The sequence below is a fragment of the Dipodomys merriami genome, unplaced genomic scaffold (assembly GCF_024711535.1).
Source record: "Dipodomys merriami isolate MVZ:Mamm:240054 unplaced genomic scaffold, mDipMer1.0.p SCAF_50, whole genome shotgun sequence".
In the NCBI taxonomy this organism is placed as follows: Eukaryota; Metazoa; Chordata; class Mammalia; order Rodentia; family Heteromyidae; genus Dipodomys; species Dipodomys merriami.
The window spans coordinates 6,370,001-6,388,911 of NW_027206069.1; the positions used below are offsets into that span (position 1 = coordinate 6,370,001).

Consider the following 18,911-nt stretch of genomic DNA (forward strand, 5'->3'; position numbering starts at 1 on the left):
TGTGTGTGTGTATGTGTGTACGTGCACGCCAGTACTGGGCTTGAACTCAAGGCCTAGGTGCTGTCCCTGAGCTTTCTTGCTCTACCACTTCACCTACAGCTCCATTTCTAGCTTTTTGCTGACTAATTGAATGCAAGAGTCTCGACTTTCCTGCCTGCCTGGCTTCTAACTGTGATCCTCAGATCTCAGCCTCCTGAGTAAGACTCCAGGTGTGAGCCACCAGTGCCTGGCTATTTAATGGACATTCTTTCAGAGCAGTGAGAATGGGAATAGGATGTCAAGACTGACTTTACAAGAAAGGAGGAGGAGGGCAGGGACCTCATAAAATCCAACCTCATGGCCTGTCAGGATCCGTGTGTGTGTGTGTGTGTGTGTGTGTGTGTGTGTGTGTGTGTGTGTGTGTGTAGAAAACACATTTGGTAGAAATGCTGGAGACTTTCTGGTGCACTTTAATTATCAAAGCCTCGTAGGACAAGTGGAGCAGTGCGGCATCTCTCCACTATCTGGTGCCGTTGGTCTAGTGTAATCACCAAAGCTTTTTTGTTGTTGTTTCTCCTCTCAGGTCCTGTTGGTGTGTAGCAACATTTAGATTCTCCAGCTGTGGGCGTTCATCATCCCCCACTGTATAGAAAGGGGCTGAGTTCATGTTCTAGAATGCAGCTGTGTCGGGCATGCCACCGGCCAAAGGAACCGGGAGCCGGAGTCCCAAGCTCTCGGGGTCTGACCTGGGATGGGTAACAGCCTCCGGACATAGGTATCCTCCATTTGCAGCACTGTTGAGATCGCTACCTCTCTATCTTAAAGGGTATCTTTCTGGAAAATTCTACCATGTTGGACAGATTTATTCCAATGGGGATCCTCTATCCCTTCCCCATTGAAAGCAAACCACTTCTGGGGTGCACAGTACAGTCCCACCTCTCTAGCAGGCCTGATAGAAAGCTAGGCTAGTTCTTGTCTTTAAACCCCCCACCAGGAGAGGGTTTGAAGAATTGCTCGTATCATGGATACCAGAGAGGGGAATTTTAAGTAGGCAGAATGTAATCACCCAAATTGGAATTCAGCCAGGACACTGCCAGGGCAATTACTCCTCTTCGTGAGCTAAATGCCAGGGGAGTATAAATGACCCCACTTCTGCACCCCATGCAAGCAGGGGGACCCTCGGGGGCCAGGAGCCCAGGGCCTAGCACAGACAAGCAGCCCCTCCCACGCCGCCTCCAGCTCAACCCCATCTCCAACCCATCCTGCACAGGTTTCACTAACACAACGGGTTTAAAGCTGAAGCCAGAAATGCATTCTGTGTGTGTGTGTGTGTGTGTGTGTGTGTGTGTGTGTGTGTGTGTGTGCGCGCGCGTGCGTGCCAGTACTAGGTTTTGAACTCAGGGTCTGGCCACTGTCTCTGAACTTTTGTGCTCCAGGCTAGTTAGTACTCTACCACTTGAGCCACAGCTCCACTTCCAACCTATTGGTAGTTGATTGGAGATGAGAGTCTCACAGTTTCTCCTGGCTGGGCTGCCTTCAAACTCAATCCTCAGATCTCAGCCTTCTGAGCAGCTGGGATGACAGGCATGAGCCACTGGCTGTGTCACACCAGAAATGGGTTCTTCAAATGACAGCCTGCACCCAGGGCTGCCCGTGTCCAGGCTCCGGGTTAAGAGCTCCCCAGGTCAAGAGTTCCCCGGGTTTTGCATGGCATAGCCAGCCTCCCAAAGATTCCTGAAGGCTGATTTTCCCTCACCCAAACCCTACCTCTCTTCCGGGCTACACTACACAGCACTGTCAGGCCCAGCCTCCCCTCCCCCAAGTCCCCAACCCCCATCTCTGCTGGAAACACCTGGACTAGAATCCACCCAAGCTTTTACTCCTTTGTGCGTTTTTCTCTCTCTTTGGCAGCAAGGGCTTTTTGTTTTAGACTTTTCAGTATTGTAAGTAGGACCGTAGTGAACGCCTCTGGAATGTTTGTCTTTGCATACTTTGCTGCTGTGTCCTTGAGACGATTTCCTAGCAATGGGACTGCTGTTCTAAGGGAGTGCACACCTCACAGAAGGCTCAGTCATTCAGTGGCCTTCTGGACAGATCCACACACCACTGACTGGTTTTGACCTGACCCAACAGTATAGTTTTTCTTCTGAACATTAGCTTCAACCCTGAAGACCACACACATCAATTAAAGAAAAGATGCCCAAGCCAGGCACTGGTGGCTCACACCTGTAATCCTAGCTACTTAGGATGGTTCAAAGCCAGCAGGGGCAGACAAATCTAAGAAATTCTTACCTCCAATGAACTAGCAAAATATTGGGAAGTAGAGGTGTGTCTCCAGTGGTAGATCATTAGATCTGAGCAGAAAAAATCTAAGCAAGACTGTAAGGCCCTGAGTTCAAGCCCCAGTACTGGCACAACTGGAAGGAAGGAAAGGGAAGAAGAGAAGGGAAGGAAGAAGGGAGGTAGGGAGGAAAGGCAAGGGAAAGGGAGGAAGAAAGGATGCTGAACTCTCAGAATGACTAGAGCACCTGTGATTCCAGTTAGGGCCAGTTGGGTGATCAGAATAATCTCCTCCGCTCAACATCTATGACTGAGTCCATCTGAGCATTGCCTCCAGTGTCACATAGCTGTGGCCAAGGGGAGAAAGGAGGGCCTGAGACAGGGTTGGGGGGTGAAGACTTTGCCTTTTTCTCTCTCTATTTGTGTATTTGAACAATATACATTAATAAAACCATTGCATTTGTTTACTGAGATAAATAATCAGAAAGAATAGAAGAGTGCATAAGCTTGGGAATGGGATGGCGCCAGTGTCACGTGGCCGTGAGTCACTCACCACCTCCTCCCGGCTCCTTCCTGTGCTCATCCATCCAGCTGGGAAGTGGACACCAGAACTCCTCAAGGCCATCTCTGCTCACCGTCCCCAGGTCTCTGCAGTGTCATAAGCGAAGACTATTTCCTTCCATCCTCTGGCTGGTCATCGAAGGCCTCAGGAGCCCAACAAGTTTGCTCTATTTGCAAAGCAAACAAGACCAAACCAAACCAAACCATTGAAAATGTCTCTCCTCCAATGACTGCCAGCTCCCTCCCCCCCAATCTCCATGGCCCCACGGGTCTCTTCTGCAAAGACCTCTGCTCACCCCACAGAGATGGCACCGTTGGCCCCCATATGAAGAGATTTCACAAGACTTTGAGAGGGATTTTTTTTAGTGCCCTGCTCAGTAATAACCAGAAAGTGTTTATTAAACATGATATGCAGCAATGGCTAAGAGAATCTCGTGTGTGTACGGCAGCAAGGCCAAGAAAACTGCGCGTCAAGGTTGTGACCTTTGATTTCGCTGTGAATCCTAATCTTCTGACGGAGATGATCGGACTGAACTTTACTTACAATCAGCTTACAGCACGGAGAGCTGGATGGTGAGTGCCTTTCAAATTATCCAGCAAATTCTGCTGTCACCTTTGGCAAACAGTAGACCCACATGGGAAGCTTTCATTGTAATACAGGTCACTGTAAGGTAAGGTGTTTCCCGAACACCCTCATGAGTGAAACAACCAAAGCAAGGGCTGTGGCCTCAACACCTCGGGAGCTCGGGAAGCGTGCGGTAGAGTAGTGGCTGGGGAATATGACATCAAGGAAAATCTCATTACAGAACAGATTCCATTTCTCTGTCTCTGTGTTAAAGAATTGGCCAAGAAGAGTGGATCTGTGTCTTGGGTACTCTGTGATTTCAATGGGGACCAATGGGTAGTAAAGAGGGTGAGCCAAGATGGTGAGGGGTGGGTGGGTGTTCCATTCCCTGGTTGAGTGGGAAAGCAGAACAAATACAAAGCCTAGTTTTCCATAGAGAGAAACTGGATGCAGAGGCTGCAGGAAGCAGCAGAAATGCAAAGGCCATTTCGTGCATGTTGGGTCTAAGATGTCTCTGTGCATCCGTGCAAGGGTCCCCCAGGGGCCTGAACAACAAGTGATCGATGAATCCATCCATGAATCACTGTGGGTCTGAACGCTGCAGCTGGTGCTGCCAGTGGCCTTCCTCTGCCTCTCTGTCACCTGCCTTCTTGTTTGCAGGAATCAGCCCCACATGATCACAGATCCACCACTCTGACTGAGACCCAGCTCAGAAGGAGAAGCTGGGACCTGGCAAGTCTGGGGAAATCCATCAAATTCTCAACACAATTATACTTCTCTATGACAGACAGATAATGATATATGTTTATTTGCACATTATATATGTGATATACAGCTATAGATATATAGTGATATATGTACATAGCATCATATAATATATATTATATATAAATATATATAGCCCCAGTATGTAACCATCATTGTGATGATCTCGGTTTCTCTGCCCCTTCATTCACCTTCAAGTGTTTGTTTTCGGCACCTCCATTTCCTCGCTCCTTTCTAGAAGTGAGAAGTCAGCCCTTCTTCCCCTCCACTCCCATGATTCCACCTGCCCATGTGTTAATAGGTGTGTGGGGCACAGGGTATCTACCCATCTGAAAGAAGATTGAGGCTCAGAGCTAGCCTGGGCATCTCAACAAATAAGGTGGGTGTGATGGCGCACATCAATAATCACATCTACTTGGTAGGTGCAGGTAGGAAGACTGAGGTCCAAGCCAGACCCACAGAAGAAAAAAAGGAAGAGGAGGAAGAGGGAGTGTGGTAGGACAGCCTCTCAAGCATACACCCCAAAGACCTATGACCTCCTTCCTACTAGGTCCCCACCTATTAAAGGGTCCAGCACCTTCCATTAGCTCCCAAGCTTTTAACACACAGGAGGTCCGTCTAGATCCAAGCCATATTCATGTCATCTAAGTCCAGTCTGTTTGGAAAGCTGGGCTGTTGTATCTCCTGATTTCTCCAAAGGTCACTTAACACTTGGCCTTGGCTGACTGGCTGGCCTGATCTGAAGCACTGGCCTCTGTGGAAACGCCCATAGTGCCTGGCCCCGCCCTCACAGAGTCAGAGCCACGCCCATAGTGCCCGGCCCCGCCCTCACAGAGACAGAGCCACGCCCATAGTGCCTGGCCCCGCCCTCACAGAGTCAGAGCCACGCCCATAGTGCCCGGCCCCGCCCTCACAGAGACAGAGCCACGCCCATAGTGCCTGGCCCCGCCCTCACAGAGTCAGAGCCACGCCCATAGTGCCCAGCCCCGCCCTCACAGAGACAGAGCCACGCCCATAGTGCCCCGCCCCGCCCTCACAGAGACAGCCACGCCCATAGTGCCCCAGGCGGCTTACTGAGAACAAGCAAGTCCACTCTGCAGTGAGAGGTCACCACCATTCTCTCTGCATTGCAGACAGAGGGCAGCACTGAGCTTCCTCGGGGCTCCTGACCAACCACACCACATAGCTTCACCTGACTTTTGTAGGTCTAGAACTCACACACACACACACAAACACACAAAAAATACCTAGTGCAAAAATACGAGGTAGAGTGAGGAGTCAGGGAGCAGTGCAGGACCATATTCTTCGTATTACCATGATTAATTATTATAATTGCTAGTACTGGGGCTTGACCTCAAGACTTCACGTTTGCTCAGCTGGCAAGTGCAGTTGGTGCCTGACCACTTGAGCCACACCTCCAGTGTGGGGTCTTGGGGAACTTTCTGCTCAGTCTAGCCTCAAATCTCAACCCTCCAGACCTCAGCCTCTCTGGTAGCTAAGATAATAGATGTGAGCCACAGTGCCTGGCAGTGCAGGGTAATTCTGGACAGCAGCCTCTGCTCGTTCATGCTGCTGGAGAAGCTCTGAAGTATATGTGGCCCCATGTGGGTCTGCAGACAGAGACTCACAGTCAGTGGCCTCCATCCCACACTAGACCCTGGACACCTGTGGGCAGGAAAGAGGGAGGTCTGGCCCCTCCCCGCCCTAATGCTATTGCTACAGATGGTCTCTGCTCCAGCAGATGCTGCCTCCCGGGGTCCCAGGCCCACTGGCCACTCCACCCCCTGGGGTGCCCACTCTCCTCGTTCATGTATTATTTATTTAATTACCTTACTGTGGAAGTTGGTGTTTATAATTTGCCACTTCATGTAATGGCCCTCTAATGCGCACATCGCTAAATTATTTAAGCATGTCTTGCCACCGCCTCTCAGGAGCCCCATCCCTTTAGCCTGCTAACTAGGTCAACTGCTTAAGTCCAGTCTGGGCACAATCTTGCTCTACACAGCCTTGTGGCAGAAGGAGGGTCACCAAGAGTCGGCCTCTCAGGACCCGAGGGCAGGGAACGTGGGAGACAGGTTGCATAACGGTCTCCAAGGATGCTACATCTGAATCCTGAGAATCTATGAACATGGAGCCTCCCAGGGCAAGTGAGACTTGGCAGGCGTGACTTGAAAGAGGTAGGGGAGGTCACCCTAGATTATCTGGGTGGACCCTACATGTGACCCCAGGCATCTCTGAAGGTGAGAGTTGAGGGTTGAAGGAGAGAGGTTACAGGAGCAGAGGCATTAGATGCCCGAGGTCTGAAGACGTCACACATCTGACACTGGAGATGAGGTGAAGGGCCACCTGCCAGGGGACCCAACTTCTGGAAGCTGGGAAGGGTTGGAAGCATTCTCCAGAAGCTTCTAGAAGGATCCATTCCTGTTGACCTTGGTCTTTCTGACTCCCAGAAGTGAGAGTAAGTGTTTAAAACCACCAGTCCGGTGGTGATCAGTTGCATCAACAAGAGAAAAGCAGATCACCATGTCGCATCTTTTATCCGCACTGCACTGGGTACCCTGCAACATGAGGTGGATGGGGCTTGACCGGAGCTTGACCGGAGGCCTGCGATGACTGGTGAGCAAGGCCAACAGCCTCTCCCTTCATGGAGGCTCTAGTCAGACTCCACGCTGTGGCCAGATGCAGCTGGCAGGTAAACAAGAGAACCCAGACACGCTGCGTGAAGAGCCCCGGCTCCTCTCACCAGGTTCTGGCCAGTGGTGTGTGCACAGTGTGCACAGCACGCTGCCCCAGGCCTGCCAGCCTTGGCAGTTCGACAGAACAATCCACAAAGCAGAGCCGGGGAGGTGGGGAGCCTTGAGTCGGCCCTAAGAGCAGGAAAGCCAGCAGCTCCCGGGCTCACAACCCCACATCAGGGAGCGCCGGGGTGCGCCCAGCTGAAATGCATACCCTTGCCTCTTTCAGGGCGCTAATCCAATACACCCCAAAGGTCCTAAACTGGAGAAACAAAGCCATGAGAGCTCTGGCTCCCTCGCTCCTTGTTTTGGGTGACAAGGGAGAAAGTATAAATGCAGACATGGTCTGCAAAGGACCGAGCTGGAGCCGCCCCTGCGTCTCCGTGCTGCAGCCCCAGCATAGGGCATGGGTAGTGGGGGCCCAGTCTCCTGAGGTCTGAGTGACAGTTGTGTCCCTAAGGGCAACCCCAGGGGGCACCTCAGGGCCTTGGAGGAAGGGTGGGTCCCAGCCTAGCATCCGAGTTTTGTGGTCCACAGGTGTTGTGCAGTGAAAGCAAAGCTCACCTTCCTTTTTATGTATTTGAATCTTCTTTCAGAAGTGGTACACAGGGGATTGGATTCTACATGACAGTTTGTGAGGACAGGGGGTCATGATCAGAGTCACCCCTTTCAGCCTTCTCTCCCGGCTCTCCCCACCAAAACCCCATCTTTAAATACCACCTACTCAGAGGTCACCAGTCCGGGCACCTTCATCTCTGCTACTCTGAAAATGGAACTTTGTCTTGGGCTGAAATCAACCAAGCCTACAGCACCCGCCCTCCTGTATGCATGTACACACACACATACACACACTCACGCCCAAACAGACAGTTTTTCAGAAATGAGGATGCAGACGAGAGACTCAAGGACAGGCCTTGCTTGCCCTCTGTCAATTGACAGGAGAATTTATTCCACATATTCATCCATGAATATTGAGCAAGGCAACAATAACATCCAATGACACCCGGGAGGGTGCACGACTCCGACGCCCCTCCCAGAAACCTGCACCGTGCGGTGGTGTCACTGTTTTCAACCGGTCAGGAGTGTTTGAAATGCCAGCGTTTGCTTACAATTATCCTCCCTTCCCCTCCTTCTCTTTCTCTCTCTCTCTCTTTTTAAATGTGTACCCAGACATCCCTCCCATTTTCAATGCAAACCACCCCCAAACAAACCTTTTAAAATAACAGAGTAAACTGAGCAAGGCCAGATGGGGGAGGGGGAGAGGGCAGTTACCACAGGTTTGAGCAATGGCTAATGGCACAAACTAATTTCCAGACATGCTCTTCTTTCCTTCCCCTGCCCCTGGGTGGCGGGGGGGTGGGGGGGGAGGGTGTGTGAAGGGTGGCGGGGAATAAAACATACCTCTGAACCATGTTAGGCAAGGCTGCTCTGGGACTGGCCAGCAAGGCTTAGTATTCAGTAGAAGTCCCTGTGGAGGTGGTGGTGGGGGAGTCGTGGCCCCAATATCAATCCCCTTATATGAACAAGGGGGTTGTGCAGATATGAGTAAGGAGGCGCAGACCTTGAGGTGGGGTGATGACCCCAGATGACTTAGGTGAGCCCTAAAGACAACCACAAGTGCTTTTTTAGGGTGATGGAGATTTGGCTGGAGCGTTCTGTGCGATGGTGGGAGCCGTGTGTCCTTTGAAGCTTGGAGGAAGGTCTATAAGTTAAGAATTATAGGCAGCTGTCAGAAAGTGAAAAAGGAAGAAAAGAGGTTCAGACCCACATCAGGAAAGTCCTGCCAGCACCTTGTCTCTAGCTTGGTGTCTTCTTCCACTTTTTGTTGCCTATCACAGGGTCATGGGGTAATTTATAAAGGGAAGATGTGATTTGGGGCCCTTGGATCTGGGTGGGTGCATCTGGTGCGGGGGATCTTCCATAACACATAGCATGTATCGTGACGTGATGGAAAGCAGGAAGGCAGAGCAGAAGCAGAGGAGACACAGGCACAAGGACAGGCTCAGTCTGTCTCTAGCGAGAACAAACCCAGTGCAGTGAGAAAGGCATTCATCCCTGTCCACACCCTAGTGTTCTCCCAGCAATGTCACAGTGGCAGTTAAGCGTCACCGTGGGTTTCAAAGGAGACTAGGCCTCTGGAACTAGAAGAAAAATAAATCTGTGTGGTTTTTGGTCATTAAATGTGTGATCACTTGTTACAGCGTCAATGGGAAAATTACACAGCTACAATGGCTCCAGAGGCAAAGCTTCTGTGAAGCTACACATTGAAACCAGCCACATGCTCAGAGTCTGTGTGCACGTGTGTGTGCACATGTGCATGTGTGCGAGTGCACGTGTATGCATGTATGTGTGTGTTAAAAATCTCTTGTTCTATTAATAGAGTCACGACAGACTCTCTTGGGAACTTATGATCTAAAGAAAAGTGATGAGAATGAAAACAGAGAAAGAAAAACTATAAAACCAAGCAAAAAGGACAATCACCCTTCATCTTATTGTTCCTTGTGTGTTGCTTTGACAGAATTTCTGGTATACAAGAGAAGAAGGCAGTGTTTGCTCATGGAAAGAAGAGAGAGGAGGAAGGGAAGGAAGGAAAAAGGGAAGGAGGTAGAGAGGAAAGGGAGAAGAAAGAAAAGGAGGAAAGGAGGGAAGGAGGGTGGGGAGGAAAGAAAGAATTTGGTCTGGGGAACGCAAGCAACAGCTGTAGTTCTAACACTCCACGGGATGGAGGAAAAGAACGTAGGAGAAAGTGAAGGCTTCAAAGCCCCTGCCACTGCCACTGTTTGAGCCCAACACTGAGTTGAATCTGTGGGATGCAGGCTGCAGTGTGCTTACCTGGACACACATAGCAAGAGCCTGTCACTCTCACCTAGACTAGGGAAGGGCCCAGAAGGCTGGATAGATTTTATGTGCAAGAAAGAATGAGGGCTGAGACACTGGAAGTGAGGGAGGCCTGTTGTTGGATTAGACCATGGAGCAGATGGAACAACTTCCTCCCAGACCCTAAAGAACTGGGCCAGGCGGGCTGCGGGAAGGGCTTCTGTCCCGGGATACGATCTGACTCGGTGGGTGTGGGTTTGGGGGCAGCAGCTTGGGTTTGTATCTCAACTCTGCTGCTGACTGAGCTCACAGGGCCTGGGGGCTTCAGTTCCTGGGCCAGATGCAGGTGACTGCAGCTCTGAGGGGGCCGTGAGGTCCTCAGTGCCTCAGTGGGAAGATGCTGGCTGGGAACTCCGCCGTTCGGCCCACAGAGCACAGACACATCTCAGTGAATGGTACTACCATTGGGGTGCCCCTAACCACACGGCCTGCCGTTGTACCCTTATGCCTGTAATCCTAGCTACTTAGGCGGCTGAGAGCTGAGGATCGAAGTTCAAAGCCAGCCCAGGCAGGGAAGTCCACAATTATCTCCAATTAACTAGCTAATGCCTCCAGCATGGCTTAAGTGGTTGCATGCCAGCCATGAGCAAGCAAGCTGAGCAAGAGTGCGAGTTCAAACTCTGGAACCACCAGTCTCCCCTTAAACAACAACAAAGGAAAGGCAGAGACTTGCTTGAAGACACACAGCTTGGAGGTGCTGGAGTGGGGATTTAAAGCCACATCCTAGTAACTGAGGTCTTTTGTTATTTTACTCCCCATATGCAGCCCCCCTATGAATGGGGGAGCCCTAGGAAGACCCACACAGGACGCATAACCCCCTCCTGCTCAGTCCCCCTGGCAAAGAACACAGAGACGTCTGTCCTGCAGTAGAAGAACTACAGCACACCAGATCCACGTGCTGACTTTCACCAGGGTCTAATTCCTCTGGTCCATGGAGGAATTGTCTCTGCATGGGTGGGAAGCAGGACTGGGGGCAGGATAATGGGAAATCCATTTTCAGATTGCCCAGGCCTGTTGCGCAGGAGATAAGGAGCTAAGGCTTGTTCTTGCATCTCCCCCTGCCTGCTCTGGAGGCCCAGCTTGCTGGGTGAAGAGCTGGCCCAGCAGGGGCCATCTCTGCGGGGGAGAGGAGCTTGGACCTGCCAGGGGTGGAGCCTGACCTGCTGAGGGTGGAGCCTGGTGTGCTGGGGGAGGAGCTGGGCTTGCTGAGGGAGGAGCCAGACCTTCTGGGGGTGGAGCTGGCCTTGCTATTCTCAAGGCAAGCCCTCCTCCCCAACCCCAGGACATCACCTGTGAGCTGCCTTTGACCCAAGAGGCTGGACCAGCAGGAAGCTCAGCCCCAGATGTAGACACAAAGATCCAGGTGTCTGCATTGTCACACCCAGGACAGCGGCCTGGGACCCTGGCATGAAGCAAGGACAGACGTGTGGCCTCCTGGAGGTCTCCGCCCCAGCTTCAGCCGGGGCCACGGCTCCAGGTGAGCCCATCCAGGCTCCAGTCCTGCCTGCCTGTACTCAGCCTGGAAGTCCTCCTTTTCCCTAACCCTCTGTCCTGTGCTTCCTGCCTGCTGGGGAGGGGTCAGGGTGGGGGGTTTCTCATCTTTGCAGCTCCCACTCTGCAATCAGTTCACGCTCAGTAACTGGACCGTCTTGTTTCCTCAATGCAATCAGAACATGAGGAATTCCCTCGTGTTCTCCAAGCCCCCTTCCTGCGCCCAGCGTGGATACCTGCACGGCTACACCTCCTCTTCCAATGTGGCCTTGATCATCCATGCAGTCCCTCTAGAGGTATGCATACTCTCCAATGTCTATATCGTCCTTTTGCCAGGAAAGAACCAGAGAGGCTGATGCTTTCTCTCCCAGGCCCCACAGCCACTAGGGGCCCCAGCCTGAGCTAGTTCCCTGCACAAGCCAAGAACAAGCCGCAGTTCTGCCTTCCACAGAGCCCCAGGAGGCGGCCACGCCAGGCCCAGGCTCAGGTCACCTGCTGGACCTGGCAGTCCCTCACCTGGGCCAGGCTGGCATGGCCAAGGCCTCGAGGCCTCCTGCTGGGCAGCCCGTCCTGCCTTACCCATGGGCGGCCTCAGCCAGCTGCCCTCCACCGTCTGCCGATTCCAAGCTTTTTGGCAAACTGGCACCTAATCAGTCACCATCTGCGCGCAGAGCAAGTCTTGGCTACCTCTTGGTGCTTCTTCAGATCCACTCGAAGTTTGCAAAATGATGCGAGTTCTTGGTGCTTGCAAAAATGTCAGCTTCCGTCATGTCTTATTAAAGCTGAAAAGAGGAAAAGGTTTGGGGTAAACTGAGAGGAGCACAGTTTTCCTCTGCGTTGATGAGATGGTTTTCTTCCCTTCCTCTCTCCTTGCCTCTTTTCCTTCCTTCCTCATTTTCCTTCCTTCCTTTCTTCCTTTCTTCTTTCCTTCCTTCCTTCCTTCCTTCCTTCCTTCCTCCTTCCCCTCTTCCTTCCTTTCTTTCTTCCCTCCTTCCTTGTTCTTTCTCTCCCTTCCCTTTCCCCCTTAACGGTAACCAGAGTGAGCAGCATTACTTCATCATCTTAGCAGCATTACTTCATCATCTTTCCCTGTTGCTCACCAGGGATTCACACTACAGAGTGATAGGCAGGTTTCTTTTAAGGGTGACGGGGGGGGGCTGTGTTGGGGTCACAATTATGAAGGTAGTATGGACCACACACTTTATCTATGTGACAGGGACAATGTCTTGTAGACAGTCTCTAGTTTAATCTTGGTGGTTGATTCTCCTTTGCTGTCCACGGGGATATTCACAATGGGCAGGGGACAACCCTTAGTCATATGGCCAGCAAGTGACAGGCTTACTCATCAGCCCACCCTGGGGGCAGGCTGGGCTGGGGGCCTCTGGTGTGAGCAAGGTGCCAGAGAGAAGCTGGGGCTGTAGGTGAGGGCTCCCTTTTTAGAGACCAGTGGTGATCACTTGTGTGCACAGGCTGGGGCTGGGGTCTAAGGGAACAGGAGAGGTGCTTCTCCCAGTCCCAGGAAGGCCTTGCTTAATCAGGGTAACACTGGAATAACCAGCCATGCCTCTAGTTGCTTGCAGGACCAGTGTCTGCTCCATTCCCTGCCCTGCCTTCCACTGGGCCCCAGAACCTGTGAGTCACAGGGAGCTTCCTCTCTGTGCCTGGCATCCTGTTTCCAACCCTGTTTAAAGCTCTCACCGGCCTTTTGTGACAATCAGCTGCTCCCCAGCCAGGGGCAGCTGCACCAGCAAGTACGGTGGCTGTCCCGGAGAGCTTGACTCCTCCTCACCTCCACGATCAGAGGATGAACTTCTTAGAAGGGGGCTCCACCCCAAGTCACGTCCAGATCTCCAGGCTGGACAGTCAGTACTTAGCAAGGGACAAGCACTTGACCAGCTTGACGCAGCTTCAGGCGGCAGCTGCCAAAGGAGGTCAGAGCATATGGCACCTGCAGAAGGCTGGCATTTCTGAGACAAGGACCACCACTCCATGGCCTCATCTGAACTAGCACAGGTGTCAGGTAGACCAGATGTCTGGTATGTGGTGACACAGTACACAGCTGCCTTGACTGTGGCCCTTCTTGGGGCCGCCCCTGTTACTATGACCATCACCCAACAGTTACCATGACTACCATCACCCTCATCTCCTCTGTTACCATGGCTACCACCACCATCATCATCACTATTACCACGAGTGCCACCAGTACCACCACAGTCACCTTCAGTATTGCTGCCAACCCGACCACTAGTTCTCTCCCACCACTGGTACTTCTGCTACCCCTCCTGTTCCTCTTGCCAGAGCTACTGCAACTGGAGCCACAACTCTACTGCCACCATCATTACAACAGTCACTCCTGGCTGCATCTGGATCTCAAGGTTCCCCCAAAGGCTTGGTCTCCAGGGTGGGTCTGTAGGGAAGTCACTGGGGGTACACCCTTGAGGGAGACTGCAGGCCCCAGGCTCTCCTTGCTCTCCTTGGCTTCCTGCAGTTCTGCTGTGACAGGTGCTGCTGTCACCATGTTCTGCCTCTGAACCAGCCCCAAAGCAATGGCGGCCAAATGATCCCAAATCCACCTTTCCTCTTGGTAAGTGGATTCCCTCATGTATCACGTTACAGTGACAGAACGCTGACTGGTGCTCATCAGCTTCCTGTTGTTGGACCACTACTAGGACTGGTCCTACTGCCACTCTCGTGAGCTGCCACCCCTCCACCGTGAGTGCTGCTGCTGCTAGAGCAACGTTAGAAGAAGGTGCATAAACAGCAACCCAAAGGAGAAATACTGGCTCTGGAGGCCCAGAAAATGAACTCACCTTACTGCACACGAGATACCACGCCATGGCCATTGGTTCTTGGAACCCATTGTAAGTAGTCCAACCCAAGGCTAGTGAGAAGCAGCTGGAAACCAGGACTTCATTACAATGGGCCACGATGTGTCAAAAGACAGTGGCCTATCAGAAGCCTCAGAAATGCCTTACATCAGCAATCTCCAGTCCAGAGATGGATTCAAGAGTGGAGGAGGGCAAGGAAGATGTATCACTAGAAGCCTTGTGGGCAGGAAGACAACTGAAGGGGAGAAAGGTGAGCCTCTGGCTCAGGGGACAGGGTTGTCCTGGCTGGCTTATTTCCACCAATAAGAATATTACTCAGCTTTGAAGAATTAGGATGATAAGCGTTGGTAGCCACCAGGAAAGATGTTTATGATGAACAGTTAAGAGCAAACGATTAAGACATAAATAGTGCTTACTCTATGCTTTGAGTATCATAAAGTAGCGACACTCACAGACAAGTCTTGGAACAAAACACAGAAGAGGGGAAGTAATTGCTGAAGGGATTCGGCTAGTCAGACAGACTCAGATTCCCCCCCTACCCCCCCCCCTCCAGTTTTCTCTAATCCCACTGTCTGATTGTTTCCTCAGTATAAATGAAAAAGAAAAAGAAATGTCCCCACAGACTATTGATAGTTTTCCTTTCTCCTCGGCTATAATATAGATGTGTCTATTTAAAGGATTATTCTATGAGAAGCTCATTGAACATCACAAACAAATAGGCCCCAACTTCTAGCTGAGTTCAAATGAGTTCCTGGTGACGAATTTACTCCCGTTCACAACATGTGGAATTCACATACTTCAGGAGATTTTTCGTAACTACAGAGGAATTCAAAGGGAAATAGATAGATCGATCGATAGACAGACAGACAGATGGATGTATATATGTGTGTGCATGTATATGGATGTATTTTTTCCCTAACAGGCTTTTGAAACAATGTACTCTGTCCATTTCCCAAACCAAGTGAATGATGGAAAACCTCCAAACCAGCTGCTCCTCAGCCTTTTTCATGTCACACTCGTGCTGGCTGTCATCATTGTCCTCATGCCCTGGCGAGGGGGAAGTCAATTATACTCAACTTAGCCCTAACAGACTAGCAGCAAGGAAAAGGACATAGCTCCTTCCAGAATCTGCATAAAAAGGCTCCATTCCGGCACCGTGAGGCAGGTGAGTGTGCGTAGAACCCAGCTGTTTCAGAGCCATAGCAAGCAGGTATTTCTGCTGCACTAATGCCAACAACTGTTTTAAGACATTTTTTTTTCTGTGTATGTGGTACTGAGGAATCGAACCCAGGGCTTCCTGCATGCTAGGCAAGCACTCTATCACTGAGCCACCTTCCCAGCCCCAGCCTTCCCAGCCTTTTTAAGGCATTTCCCCCCCTCTGGTTGAGGACCTAGAAGCAGAGTGCCAGAGGAACATCTAGTTTGACTCATTCAGCTCTGTCATTCATAGATGGGGAAACTGAGGCCATGCTTGACTTGCCCAAGGCCATGCTGCCATTTATTGCTGGGCAGAGACTGCAGCTGCTCCCAAACCAGTGTCTTCCTCACTCTCAGGCTGCATCCTCATGAAAAAATGGGACCAGCCTGTGTATGGCAGAACATACTTGTAATCCCAGCACTTAGGAAACTGAGGAAGAGCCAGGTCCTGGTGGCTCATGCCTGTCATCTTAGCTACTCAGGAGGCTGAATTCTGAGGATCTCGGTTCAAAGCCAGCCCAGAGAAGGAAAGTCCATGAGACTCTTATTTCCAATAAACCACCAGAAAACCAGAAGTGGCGCTGTGGTAGAATGTTAGCCTTGAGCTGAAGAGCTGAGGGATAGCTCTCAGACCCAGAGTTCAAGCCCCATGACTGACAAAAAAAATTTTTAAAGGAAACTGAGGAAAGAGGATCACATGTTTGAGGTCAATCTGGGCTAAATAGTAAAAGTTTATCTCAAAAAAAAGCCAGTGGCTCATGCCTGTCATCCTAGCTACACAGGAGGCTGAGATCTGAGAATCACAGTTTGATGCCAGCCTGGGCAGGAAAGTCCATGAGAGTTTTATCTCAAATTAACCACCAGGAAACTGGAAGTGGTGCTGTAGCTCAAAGTAGTAGGGTTCTAGCCTTGAGCAAAAAAGCTAAGGGGCAGCACCACGGCCCTGGGTTCAAGCCTCATGACTAACAGAAAAACAACAAAAACAAACAAACAAAAGGACATGTCTTAGTTTTCCAACAAAGGAATACACCCTATTTTGTGAGTTGATTTATAAACTATGCAGAGGCCGGACCACAAAGCTATTCACACAAAGTTTAGTGCTGGCAGAGGTCCCTAATGGTTTCAGATTGCTTTTAGAGGGAAAAGTTAAATCTGTTTATGCAGAACAAAACCAGAGTCATTGTCCCAATGTACTTGCTCACCCACAAAAGAACCATTTATATTTGCCTATATTCCACCTTTTCCTAAATAGATTTAAAGCCATGGCCAAGGAAACAATCATCCGTGTGGAGTAGAAGCATAGTTTAAAATCAGCTTGAGGTTGATCTTAAGCCTTATCACTCGCTTCTCCTCCTTCAGGATTCTTCTGACTAGAATCAATGTCTCATCTTTGTTGGCAACCCCTGACCACAGGTCTCGAGTGCAGGGCTTCAGATGACATCCTGGCACTCAGCACTGTGTCTGGCACACAGCAGGTGCCACCTAAATGGTTGTCATATGAATGAATACATCCTCCTGTTTTCTGAGACACCAGCCAAGACCACCCGCAAGTGGGTGGTCTGCCCTGCAGAGGCTTGCCCCAGCCTGCCCCGGGGACCGGCCTCTCCTGACCCCCGCTAGGCCGACAGAGGCAGCATCTCCATAAATGAACACATACTGCCCTCCAGATCGACAGCCACAAACAAATCTGCTGACTCCAGAGCCCAGCCAATAGGGCGCGAGTACATGATGTGACATGTAGGGCGATGTCATCTGGCATGTCAGGCCATTTGGGGCTGGGGTGTAGGTGGGTGGTGGACTGCTTGCCTTCTTCATCTTTAGAGAAGACAAAGCCAAGTCCTTCACGAATGGCATGTCAGCTCTCCTGCTCAAACTGCCCAGGCCCGTCTCTGGAGAGGGCAGGAATTTCTCAGGCTATGGAAAAGCCACTGGGGCTCACTGTATAATCAAAGGGACATTGGTCCCAGCTAAGTCAGCTGAGTATGCTTCACTTTCCTCAAAAACCACACAAGGAGACCGTTCCCCACTCAAGGAGATGCAAAGTGGAGACAGCACTCATCACACTGTAAAGGGACCTGTCAACCAGAGTGATGTGGATGGACCTGGGCTCTGTCTTCATGGTGATGGTGATGATGATGATGATGATGGTGGTGGTGGTGGTGGTGGTGGTGGTGGTGGTGGTGGTGGTGGTGGTGACGATGATGATGATGATGATGATGGTGGTGGTGGTGGTGGTGATGAAGATAATGATCATAATGATATTGATGGTGATGATGGTAATGATGATGGTGACAGTGATGATAATCATGATGGTGATGGCGATGAAGATAATGATCCTGATGGTAATGCTGGTTATGATGGTAATAGTAATGATGGTATCAATGGTAATGACAGTGTTGATGGTGATAATGATGGTGACACTGATGGTGATCCTAATGGAGATGCTGGTGATGCTGGTGATAATGATGGTAACGATGGTGATGATTGGTGGTGGTGATGGAGATGATGGTGAGTGGTCTTTGGGTGATAGGGATGGTGGTGAGGGTTATAATGGAGACAGAGGGAAGTAATGAGGAAGAAAAATCTGAATGAGAGCCTCTTGGCTCCGTGCCACTCTGTGAGGTCTTTCCACAGAACCATTACACTAGTCTAACCGTCATCGGATGCTACTCACCTGCCAGCTCCAGGCTGGCATGTTCCACACGCCTTCTGAAACCCTCCCCGAGACTCCGGAAGAGGAAGGAGGCCTCGCTCGACACAGACCTGAGGTCCGCGTGGGATCTCACAGCCAACATGGGGCAAAGCCAGGATAGGACAGCCATTTTGGCTGCCTTCCTCCACTGGCCCTCAGCCCCACCCAGACCTTCCTCTTTAGGAATGGACAGAGGGTGGTCTGAAGGCCGTTCAGGCCAGGTCGGGGGAGGGCTCTTCCTCTCGCTCCCCTGAAGCCAGCACAGCCATCCCTCCTCCCGCCAGTTCCCTATGTCGGGTGGGGGTGCCCAGCTGCACTGGGCTTCTTCTCTACATGGCACAGCATCTATTAAGCATGGCCTCTGCCCCCAGCATGGCATCCCCAAGTTGAACTCCTCGGAACAGGTGTTATTTTCTGAGTGCTGTTGGGTAGGCTCTTCCCGATCGCTTAGTGCATCTAAGAGGAGGTTCACCAAAGGCTCCACTGGAGGCATGACCACACAACGCCTCCAGCCCGACCACGCTGGGGAGGGGGATGGAGCTTTTATTTAGAGGAGGATTTTGCTGAAGGGGAAAGGAGAAAAAAAAATAAAAATCCTCCTCATGCTTTTCTGTTGCAAGCAGCAAACTTGTGAGGGTCCACATGGTGCAGAAATGGACTTGGTCAAGCTGATTTCTCCAGGGATTTGGAATGATGAAGACAGTTCACACGGGGACACAGAGCTCGGGCCTGGGACTCGCAGACTCCCATTGCTTTTCAGTGCGTTTCACGGCACCTCCTGCCTTTAGTCCAGGGACCAGCAGGACCTCGTATTCAGACTACTTGTGGGCTCTAGAAGGGAGAACCGGGGGTTCGCTTGGTCTGGGGAGAGGAGGCTGGGTGTCAGGTGCTGTGCTCACAAATTGCCTTTGTCCCCACCCAGTGGGACCGAGCCTGGGCTT

General features: G+C 51.2%; 1 long non-coding RNA gene across 1 annotated transcript in view; it reads right to left on the reverse strand.

Moving 5' to 3' along the window:
• The window catches only part of LOC138810566 (uncharacterized), a 6,482-nt gene extending 1,613 nt beyond the window's left edge, over window positions 1-4,869 (reverse strand). Inside the window, exons 1-2 of the long non-coding RNA XR_011367169.1 lie at window positions 4,709-4,869; window positions 2,813-2,987 (exon numbers count right to left, since the gene is read on the reverse strand). This is a non-coding gene — a long non-coding RNA (uncharacterized lncRNA). The remainder of the gene's footprint in view (window positions 1-2,812; window positions 2,988-4,708) is intronic.
• Window positions 4,870-18,911: the final 14,042 nt, after the last annotated feature.